This window comes from Schistocerca gregaria, chromosome 6 (assembly GCF_023897955.1).
Source record: "Schistocerca gregaria isolate iqSchGreg1 chromosome 6, iqSchGreg1.2, whole genome shotgun sequence".
Classification (NCBI taxonomy): domain Eukaryota; kingdom Metazoa; phylum Arthropoda; class Insecta; order Orthoptera; family Acrididae; genus Schistocerca; species Schistocerca gregaria.
Genome location: NC_064925.1, coordinates 549,906,974 through 549,919,377, shown reverse-complemented (window position 1 = coordinate 549,919,377; position 12,404 = coordinate 549,906,974).

The window sequence follows — 12,404 nt, the reverse complement described above, 5'->3', positions numbered from 1 at the left end:
CCGGCCAGCCTACGGAGAGCGATATTCACCTGCCCGACCAGCCTACGGAGAGCGATCGACATTAGCGGGTGTTTTATCGGTCAAAGGGCAGAATCTCCCTCTCTCTCCAGTGCAGAACTGGGGCGGCAGCGCACTGCGCTCAAAGCGAGCACCTGCGGCAGCGTCACACGGGGCCGCTGTTCTGCTGTTTTGCCGGTCTGCGCGATCGCAGAGAGAGAGAGCCGCCGAATGGACACGCCCAGCTCTGCCCATCGATGCGCGTAACGAGTTCTTTGTCACCTGTTTCGCGGGCTGTTGGCGGCCCTGCGTGCAGCACCCGTGAGCGGTGGTATCGCACGGGCCGCTGAATTTCCGAAAACCGCGTTGCCAGGGTAGCGCCGGGTCGCTGCAGAGGTGAAATAAGTGAGGTGCAAGGGCACAGTAAAAAATCTACCAAACGATAAAGCATTTTGGCGAGCTGACTTTTGGGATTAATAGAATTCTAATAATGTCCTCATCGCACTATCAGTTTATTTTCATCATGTCTCATTATATTTATACTCATCACAACTTTTTTAAAATCCATTTCGTCCTGTACGAAAGGCAGTTACGGTTTCAGAGTCACGAACACTTTGGTACGAGTCCCACTGCTTGTAGCACTGAGACTGTCACAGTTTTAAGGTGCCCGCATCTCGTGGTCGTGCGGTAGCGTTCTCGCTTCCCACGCCCGAGTTCCCGGGTTCGATTCCCGGCGGGGTCAGGGATTTTCTCTGCCTCGTTATGGCTGGGTGCTGTGTAATGTCCTTAGCTCAGTTAGGTTTAAGTATATCTAGGGGACTGATGACCATAGATGTTAAGTCCCATAGTGGTCAGAGCATTTTGAGTTTTTATTTTTATTTTATTAAAGGTGATTCTTCAGTTTCTCCTGGAGTATTTGTTGATTGAAGAGTCCGCGGGTGTACTGCCGGTTCGTTTTGTCCCACGGGGACAACATTTCGGCGATCAGACATGTCAGGTGCGCTGACGAACTGAGCTCCTAAGGTTTTTTTTTTTATTTTTCTACTTTCATTCCCACCCTGATGGCTGTTTGAGGTTGGGTTATTTGGGGAAGGAGACCAGACAGCGAGGTCATCGGTCTCATCGGATTAGGGAAGGACGGGGAAGGAAGTCGGCTGTGCCCTTTGAAAGGAACCGTCGATCTAGGAGCGATCTAGGGAAATCACGGAAAACCTAAATCACGATGGCCGGATGTGGGATTGAACCGTCGTCCTCCCGTCCCGGATGCGAGTCCAGTGTCTAACCACTGCGAGGGCTGTTTGAGAGCGTGCATTTTGCTGTATTCAGCCAAGTTATTCTTTTGGGACTTTGTTTATTTTGCCTGCGGGGGTTGGATGGGGGTAGGTAGTCTCCCAATTGGGAATCAGTTTACAGGAGATTGTTGGGGACAGTTCCATTATTCACCTTAGCGGCCAAGGGAAACCAGCAAAACCTGCCAGAAGCGCTTGTGTTTGGGCTTCTCTTTTATTTTACGCCTGGTCAGTGTTGGCGGCTTCACGCCTTCTGTTGCGGGCCTCTCCTTGTCTTCTTTATTTCTTTTCTGTCTCCCTCTCTTCTGAATTTTTCTTCACAGGATTCTGTCTTTCAAAAAATGTGCAAATGTGTGTGAGATCTTATGGGACTTAACTGCTAATGTCATCAGTCCCTAAGCTTACACACTACTTAACCTAAATTATCCTATGGACAAACACACACCCATGCCCGAGGGAGGACTCGAACCTCCACCAGGACCAGCTGCAGAGTCCATGACTTAGAGTGCTCAGCTAATCCTGCCTTCTGTCTTTCTTCTTATGAGTTCTACATCTACATCTACATCTACATCCATACTCCGCAAGCCACCTGACGGTGTGTGGCGGAGGGTACCCTGAGTACCTCTGTCGGTTCTCCCTTCTATTCAAGTCTCGTATTGTACGTGGAAAGAAGGATTGTCGGTATGATTCTGTGTGGGCTCTAATCTCTCTGATTTTATCCTCATAGTCTCTTCGCGAGATATACGTAGGAGGGAGCAATATACTGCTTGACTCTTCGGTGAAGGTATGTTCTCGGAACTTTAACAAAAGCCCGTACCGAGCTACTGAGCGTCTCTCCTGCTGAGTCTTCCACTGGAGTTTATCTATCATCTCCGTAACGCTTTCGCGATTACTAAATGATCCTGTAACGAAGCGCACTGCTCTCCGTTGGATCTTCTCTATCTCCTCCATCAACCCCATCTGGTGCGGATCCCACACTGCTGAGCAGTATTCAAGCAGTGGGCGAACAAGCGTACTGTAACCTACTTGCTTTGTTTTCGGATTGCATTTCCTTAGGATTCTTCCAATGAATCTCAGTCTGGCATCTGCTTTACCGACGATTAATTTCATGTGGTCATTCTATTTTATATCAGTCCTAATGCCTACTCCCAGATGTTGTTGTTGTTGTCTTCAGTCCTGAGACTGGTTTGATGCAGCTCTCCATGCTACTCTATCCTGTGCAAGCTGCTTCATCTCCCAGTACCTACTGCAACCTACATCCTTCTGAATCTGCTTAGTGTACTCATCTCTCGGTCTCCCTCTACGATTTTTACCCTCCACGCTGCCCTCCAATGCTAAATTTGTGATCCCTTGATGCCTCAAAACATGTCCTACCAACCGATCCCTTCTTCTAGTCAAGTTGTGCCAAAAACTTCTCTTCTCCCCAATCCTATTGAATACCTCCTCATTAGTTACGTGATCTATCCACCTTATCTTCAGTATTGTTCTGTAGCACCACATTTCGAAAGCTTCTATTCTCTTCTTGTCTAAACCAGTTATCGTCCATGTTTCACTTCCATACATGGCTACACTCCAAACAAATACTTTCAGAAACGACTTCCTGATACATAAATCTATATTCGATGTTAACAAATTTCTCTTCTTCAGAAACGCTTTCCTTGCCATTGCCAGTCTACATTTTATATCCTCTCTACTTCGACCATCATCAGTTATTTTACTTCCTAAATAGCAAAACTCCTTTACTACTTTAAGTGTCTCATTTCCTAATCTAATTCCCTCAGCATCACCCGATTTAATTTGACTACATTCCATTATCCTCGTTTTGCTTTTGTTAATGTTCGTCTTATATTCTCCTTTCAAGACACTGTCCATTCCGTTCAACTGCTTTTCCAAGTCCTTTGCCGTCTCTGACAGAATTACAATGTCATCGGCGAACCTCAAAGTTTTTACTTCGTCTCCATGAATTTTAATACTACTCCAAATTTTTCTTTTGTTTCCTTTACTGCTTGCTCAATATACAGATTGAATAACATCGGGGAGAGGCTACAACCCTGTCTCACTCCTTTCCCAACCACTGCTTCCCTTTCATGCCCCTCGACTCTTATGACTGCCATCTGGTTTCTGTACAAATTATAAATAGCCTTTCGCTGCCTGTATTTTACCCCTGCCACCTTTAGAATTTGAAAAAGAGTATTCCAGTCAACATTGTCAAAAGCTTTCTCTAAGCCTACTCCCAGATAATTTATGAAATTAACTGCTTCCAGTTGCTGACCTGCCATTTTGTAGCTAAATGGTAAGGGACCTATCTTTCTATGTATTCGCATTACATTACACTTGTCTACATTGAGATTCAATTGCCATTCCGTGCACCATGCGTCAATTCGCTGCAGATCCTCCTGCATTTCAGTACAATTTTCCATTGTTACAACCTCTCGATACACCACAGCATCATCTGCAAAAAGCCTCGGTGAACTTCCGATGTCATCCACCAGGTCATTTATGTATATTGTGAATAGCAACGGTCCCGAGTTTGTAGGAAATTTATTCCACTGGGTTTGTCAGGTCCAGGATCTCGATGGTCACCAGGTTGCCATCGAAGTTAACGAACTCCCTGGTCCGGACCGCTGCGTCCTTATGCGCTACGGGAGATGCACCGGAGGCCACTGCAACTAGCGTGGCTCGGCTCGTTGTTATCTTCTTCGGCAATGCCGTTTGGGTGGCCTGGTGTTGGCTTGGGCGGGCTTCCTACAGTCGCAGGCCCATCGTCATTTCGCTGCTCACAGGCCTGTAGTGCCTGTGTCTCTGTATGTGGGCGTCTGTGATAGGACTCTCAAAGTGTGAGGTAGGCTCCATCTCCGCTTGGTGCTCCATGCGCTTCCCTGAGGACTCCGTCGACGTCAGGACCTGCCGTCGCCATCTACTCCTTCACTGTCCCGCCCCTCCCTCCCCATGGCCTTTGCCTCCAGTGGTTGGAGCTTTGGAGCTGGTGGCCGCGTGTGAGTGGGAGCCGCCGTCGTCGCTCCTCCAGAAGCCGCGATTGACTCTGCGGCGCTGCCCCCCTCCTTTGTGGAGGCCTCTGTCCTCCTCCCATCGCTGCTGTTTGCAGCGGTATCGGGGTATTGTCGTCTTCTTCTTCTTCGGCATTTTTTCTTACTGTGGGCAACAGTTTTCGGCACTTCGGCGGGATTTTGGCCTATGATGGCCTTGCACCCTCACGAGTTGGCGACGTGCTCTCCGCCGCAGCGGGCAGAGTTCGGCTGGTCATCTTTAGTGCTGGCACATGAGCGGCTGTCATGCTGACTGCCGTACTTAATGGACCTCACAGCGTTGTGGCAGTACTTCGCCACGTGGCCTTCTTCCTGGGACATGAAGAATTGGGGCTTCATGTCCAGTTGGGTGGGGGGGGAGAGTTTCTGGCTCCTCAGGAAAGCCGAACAGCTTTTGTATGCCAAAAAGATCACCACCATTGTCTGACGCTGGTGTGGCGACGATGAAAAGTGGTGGTTTCTTCCAATTGGTCCTGTTATGTAGCTTGACAGCTGCATTGACGGAGCCTTCATGCCGCAGTCCTTCTCTGACTGCATGCTCCGTCAAAACCCAGGGCTCCCTCAGGAGCGCCTTGGTCATCTTCCTGCGAAGGTTTTCGGGTTCAATCGTCTTCTTTTCTGGGGCGTTTACTATATGGGCGGCCGCAAGGTCCTTCAGGGCCCTGTGGTCGTTCAAACTCGCTGCCTGGAGCTTGATGATGGTGTCAGAGTAGACGGACACGATGACAACCTCCTCGCATCGCTGCCCCATTTCGTCGAAGAGATCCAGCCACTCGACTGAACTACACTTCATGTAACGGGACGGAGCATGGAAACTTTTATCGTCTGCCTCCGAACTGCTGCGTCTCGCGACGTTCCTTGCTATGCTGCTCATATTCACCATACCCCATGCTGAGGTTACGACAGTTTGGTTATTTCAGTTAAGACAGTAGCATGACAATTTGCCACCCCACGCACAGTGCGGTCTTACGATCATATTTTCTCGTTCTGGAGCACCTCAGCTGTGTGCTACGCTGACCCGCTGGCTCCGGCTGTCACAACTGTACTGAAGCTGCACTGAGGCGGACGAACCCTCGACTTGATGTGAAAGTTATAGCGCTGGAGCGCTTCGCCTTCCTCTTGGCGGTGTGGTGAGTGGTTATGGCTGTGTGGAGATCGTGACAGTGTGCAATTCGACCAGTACCACTTCGTCCTGAAAAGGTCACTGTGTGGTGCGTGTTTACGGCGTCATTTACCACAGGGCCATATTTTTTCGAAGAGACAGTTGTTTCCGGTCCTGTTACCTGTACCGTCACTGGTAAGCGCTATGAATGTACTGGGCAACAACGTCATTCCATTTCTTCCACAGCGTGGGTGTATTGATGGGATCATTTTATGCAAAATGACGCACCTCCCCACATTCCAAATCCAGTTAAGCAGCTGCTGAAGGGCCATTTCAGAAATGCTAGAATTATCGGCCGCCATTTCCCTAGAGCATCGCCATCCAGATCATGTAATCTTAAGCCATGTGACTTCTGGCTGTGGGGCTATCTGAAAGATATTGTGTTCAGAGTTCCTTTGATTTTGATTGTTGCTTTTTTTTGAAGTTTTTGGCCTCAGGGCAATTAAAAATCGGTTTTTCCCATGTGATGTGATACGACCTTGCTGCAGTGGATGGGCTTACGTAACTAACAGTATCACACCTGTACATCCATGCACACTGAGTAGTACAATTTGTTAAAGGGACATAGTACATGAAATACGATGATATTTGACATTTTCTATTTTCTACTCCATATTGCACTTTCGACTTTCCTGAAAATTTTGGCACAAAACACATTAAAATCAGAAAACTGTGAAACCTTAAAATGATACACTCCTGGAAAATGAAATAAGAACACCGTGAATTCATCGTCCCAGGAGGGGAAACTGTATTGACACATTCCTGGGGGCAGATACATCACATGATCACACTGACCGAACCACAGGCACATAGACACAGGTAACAGAGCATGCACAATGTCGGCACTAGTACAGTGTATATCCACCTATCGCAGCAATGCAGGCCGCTATTCTCCCATGGAGACAATCGTAGAGATGCTGGATGTAGTCCTGTGGAACGGCTTGCAATGCCATTTCCACCTGGCGCCTCAGTTGGACCAGCGTTCGTGCTGGACGTGCAGACCGCGCGAGACGACGCTTCATCCAGTCCCAAACATGCTCAATGGGGGACAGATGCGGAGATCTTGCTGGCCAGGGTAGTTGACTTACACCTTCTAGAGCACGTTGGGTGGCGCGGGATACATGCGGACGTGCATTGTCCTGTTGGAACAGCAAGTTCCCTTGCTGGTCTAGGAATGGTAGAACGATGGGTTCGATGATGGTTTGGATGTACCGTGCAGTATTCAGTGTCCCCTCGACGATTACCAGAGGTGTACGGCCAGTGTAGGAGATCGCTCCCCACACCATGATGCCGGGTGTTGGCCCTGTGTGCCTCGGTCGTATGCAGTCCTGATTGTGGCGCTCACCTGCACGGCGCCAAACAAGCATACGACCATCATTGGCACCAAGGCAGAAGCAACTCTCATCGCTGAAGGCGACACGTCTCCATTCGTCCCTCCATTCACGCCTGTCGCGACACCACTGGAGGCGGGCTGCACGATGTTGGGGCGTGAGCGGAAGACGGCCTAACGGTGTGAGGGACCGTACCCCAGCCTCATGGAGACGGTTGCGAATGGTCGTCGCCGATACCCCAGGAGCAACAGTGTCCCTAATTTGCTGGGAAGTGGCGGTGCGGTCCCCTACGGCACTGCGTAGGATTCTACGGTCTTGGCGTGCATCCGTGCGTCGCTGCGGTCCGGTCCCAGGTCGACGGGCACGTGCACATTCCGCCGACCACTGGCGACAACATCGATGTACTGTGGAGACCTCAAGCCCCACGTGTTGAAGAATTCGGCGGTACGTGCACCCGGCCTCCCGTATGCCCACTATACGCCCTCGCTCAAAATCCGTCAACTGCACATACGGTTCACGTCCACGCTGTCGCGGCATGCTACCAGTGTTAAAGACAGTGATGGAGCTCCGTATGCCACGGCAAACCGGCTGACACTGACGGCGGTGGTGCACAAATGCTGCGCAGCTAGCGCCATTCGATGGCCAACACCGCGATTGCTGGTGTGTCCGCTGTGCCGTGCGTGTGATCATTGCTTGTACAGCCCTCTCGCAGTGTCCGGAGCAAGTATGATGGGTCTGACACACCGGTGTCAATGCGTTCTTTTTTCCATTTCCAGGAGTGTATAATGCAAGCTGCAATGTTACGGCGGGAAGGAAATAAGAACGGCTAAAGCAAGAGTAAAAAATGTACTTCACATACTGTGTAGTAAAGTAGTAAAAGTAATATACTGAAATAGAAGTATATATAGCTTGAAAACAGATGAATTGTTATTACCCCCTACATCTCTTAAAAAAAAAAAGTGGAAACCACACAGACTCAACTTTCTGCTCATTTACGACAGGTAATTATATTCACAGGTATAATAACAGGTATGTATGTTGTTGACAATAGCAGAATTCTTCCTGGAATTACTGATTTGTTTCTGAGAATTGCTTTGACGTTTCCTCAAATACCACAATGCTAGTACTATAACCGTCAGTCCAGTTACAATCCAGATTAAATGTATGCATCGCTAGGCTTAGTAACTCGATTTCTAGAAAAGGACTCCAACACGAGCCTCCTGAACGCGAACTCGCCTTAGGAACATCGGCTGCTCTGTCTACGGCGCCGGCCGCAGTGGCCGAGCGGTTCTAGGCGCTACAGTCTGGAACCGCGCGACCTCTACGTTCGCAGGTTCGAATCCTGCTTCGGGCATGGATGTGTGTGATGTCCTTAGGTTGGTTAGGGTTAAGTAGTTCTAAGTTCTAGGGGACTGATGACCTCAGAAGTTGAGTCCCATACTGCTCACAAGGGAACATCCCCATCGCACCCCACTCAGATTTATTTATAAGTTGGCACAGTGGATAGGCCTTGAGAAACTGAACACAGATCAATCGAGAAAACAGGAAGAAGTTGTGAGGAATATTAAAAAATAAGCAAAATATACAAACTGAGAAGTCCATGTGCAACGACTATGCAGTGTGCCAAATCGGAGGGGGTGCGATGGGGAGGTTCCCGTGTCAGAGCCATTTGAACCATATTTTTTCTACGGCGCCTGCAAAATGCGGGAGATAGCAATAAACTAGGAAAAATTCCAGTTCCTTCCTCGGCTGACAGATACACGTTTTTAGGCTAGACTTTAACTAATTGTATATCTTACAAAGCCAACTATACAATTGCGGTTTTCTTTTGTAATACACTCAAGCACCAGAGAAACTGACACAGAAATGCATATTCAAATATAGAGATAAATAAAGAGGCGGAATACGGTGCTGCGGTCGGCAAAGACTATATAAGACAACAAGTGTCTGCCGCAGTTGTTAGATAGGTTACTGCTTCTACAGTGGCAAATTAACAAGTTTCAATTGAGTTTGAACGTGGTGTTATAGTCAGCGCAAGAGCGATGGGACACAGCATCTCCGAGGCAGCGACGAAGTGTGGATTTTCCCTTACGACCAATTCACGAGTGTACCGTGACTATCAGGAATACGGTTAAACTTCGAATCTCGGACATAACTGCGGTCGAAAAAAGATCTCCCAAGAACGGGACAAACGACGACTGAATAGAATCGTTCAACGTGACAGATGTGCAGTCCTTCCGGAAATTGCTGCAGATTTCAGTGCTCCGCCATCAGCAAGTGTCAGCGTGCGAACCATTCAACGAAACATCATCTATATGGGCTTTCATAGCAGAAGGCCCTCTCGTGACTGCACGAAACACAAGTTTACGCCTCGCCTGGGCTCGTCAACATCAGCATTGGGCTGTTGATGACTGGAAACATGTTGCCTGGTCGGACGGGGCTAGTTTCAAATTGTATCGAGCGGATGGACCCTGTATGTCACCAGGGGACTGTTTAAGTTGGTGGAGGCTCTATAATCGTGTGGCGCGTATGTAGTTGCAGCAATGTGGGACCCCTGATACGTCTAGATACGACCCTGACAGGTGACACGTACGTGTCACCTCTCTGATCAAGTTATCCACTCATGTCCATTGCGCATTACAACGGATTTGGGCAATTCTAGCAGAACAGTGCAACACCCTACGCGTCCAGAATTGCTACAGAGTGGTTCCAGGAACACTCTTCTGAGTTTAAACGCTTCCGCTGGCCACCGAACTCTCACGACATTAACATTATTGAGCAAATCTGGGACGCCTTGGGACGTCCTCTTCAGAAGAGATCCCATAGTACTGCTACGGACTTATGGACAGCCGTGCGGGATCCATAGTGACAGTTCCCTCCATCACTAACGCAGACATTATCCGAGTCTATGCCACTTCTGCGTGCTCGCGGTGGCCCTACTCGATATCCGGCAGGTGTACTGGTTTCTTTGGCTACTCAACCTGTCAGAATACAGAGTGAATCCGAAGGCCAGCGAAAATATTTCGAAGGCTGTTCAGGCGTATTTCTGAGTATTTTCTAACAAGGGGCTCGTGCTCAGCCTTGGTTTCTTACGCAATAATGCTATGTCATTTAATTTGTTACTACGAATTATTTTGTGTTTATATTGCCCTGACAATATACACACAATAGCGAAAATGTCGAGGGGCATGAAAGGGAAGCAGTGGTTGGGAAAGGAGTGAGACAGGGTTGTAGCCTCTCCCCGATGTTATTCAATCTGTATATTGAGCAAGCAGTAAAGGAAACAAAAGAAAAATTTGGAGTAGGTATTAAAATTCATGGAGACGAAGTAAAAACTTTGAGGTTCGCCGATGACATTGTAATTCTGTCAGAGACGGCAAAGGACTTGGAAGAGCAGTTGAACGGAATGGACAGTGTCTTGAAAGGAGGATGTAAGATGAACATCAACAAAAGCAAAACGAGGATAATGGAATGTAGTCCAATTAAATCGGGTGATGCTGAAGGAATTAGATTAGGAAATGAGACACTTAAAGTAGTAAAGGAGTTTTGCTATTTAGGAAGTAAAATAACTGATGATGGTCGAAGTAGAGAGGATATAAAATGTAGACTGGCAATGGCAAGGAAAGCGTTTCTGAAGAAGAGAAATTTGTTAACATCGAATATAGATTTAAGTGTCAGGAAGTCATTTCTGAAAATATTTGTTTGGAGTGTAGCCATGTATGGAAGTGAAACATGGACGATAACTAGTTTGGACAAGAAGAGAATAGAAGCTTTCGAAATGTGGTGCTACAGAAGAATACTGAAGATAAGGTGGATAGATCACGTAACTAATGAGGAGGTATTGAATAGGATTGGGGAGAAGAGAAGTTTGTGGCACAACTTGACTAGAAGAAGGGATAGGTTGGTAGGACATGTTTTGAGGCATCAAGGGATCACAAATTTAGCATTGGACGGCAGTGTGGAGGGTAAAAATCGTAGAGGGAGACCGAGAGATGAGTACACTAAGCAGATTCAGAAGGATGTAGGTTGCAGTAGGTACTGGGAGATGAAGAAGCTTGCACAGGATAGAGTAGCATGGAGAGCTGCATCAAACCAGTCTCAGGACTGAAGACCACAACAACAACAACAGCGAAAATGTCGGTGTACGTCCTGTGTTCGTTGTTTGGAAGAAAACTTGTTCCTTCCACTTTCTGTAATTGTTGTCGACTCGAATAAGCACACATTACTCTTCGCCCTTAAGCTTGCATACAGTACTGCTCGGCTCTGTTTCGGGTTTGTTTCTCTGGGAGTGTTAATTGTACATTAATAGGGATGCACAGCAGATTGGATACGCTTACCGGTGGAGAGTTGGCCGATAAGTACGTCGTGTATGGGTTTACTGATTGTAACTGAAGAGCGTGCCAACAAAGCTGTGCTCAGCTGTTCCCGCTGGGACGAAAACCACAGCACAGAATTTTTTGTTCTCTACTTTTTGGTGACTATATTAATGCTTTCTGAATGTTGTGAAAATCAGATTTACATTACTGATTAGTAAGGAATTACAGGTGACAAAGGTCGGTTACATTGAAATAATCAAGGAATATTTTTGGACAACAACCGAAATTTTAATCGATGGAGTTCCAGTTCAGCAGGTATTTCATATTTAGCTCCTATTTAAGCTAATAATTCATGTCTGTTCGTTCTGGTGCCACCCTTCAACACTTTAGGACGGGAGAATGTCATAAGTTTCTTAGAGTGTTTTGTATTCATATTATTACCTCCAACACCTGTGTATGTAGTCAAACAGATCTCCCTCTTCCATAATAGCCGACTATCAGTCTCGAGAGAAACAGCATCTGTTTCACCATACTGGAGGAAGAGAGATTTTTAAAGTAGTTCTCATTGATTGTTCAGTCTCAGTTGCACATTTTTAATGATATGACATGTTTTACTCACTTTGGATCATCTTCACGTGCGTGTAGTTCCGCCGGCAACCTGTCTTGTCTGTTCATAACCTCATTTCAGAGTACTCTGTAATGAGGTTCTCAATTGAGAACACGGGCTGCCAAAGCAACTACTTACGGGTGGAGATGATCCAGAGTGACGGAAACATGTCATACAATTATAAATGTACAACCATGACTGAACAATAAATGAGAATTATTTTAATACCTCCCGTTCTCCAGTAAGAAGGATTTGGTGGGGAATGTAAAGCGATACTTATGTTTTATAGCCTTTTATCTTAACTAATGTTAGTAATCACTTCAAATATCTCTATTTCGCCGAAGTTTTGTTATAGCTTCCTCCTGTATCAAGCCCCACGCTGATGAAGCAAATGAACTACGACCACTTCCCACAGGCAACACCGCCTGGTGACATTGTTGGTACTTAATGTGGTAAGGAGGGTAGGAGGCCGTGCTGACAAGTAATGCCTCCAAATATTTTATATGAAAGCTCGTACTACTTTAAAACAATGCAAACTTTATTAAAAGTCTAAATCTTTAATCTTCATATCGACATATTTATTACTCAACAGAGTCACCCTGGCGACGACCACATTTACCCCAACGAGAGACCAGTTGGCTGATTCCGTCAGTGT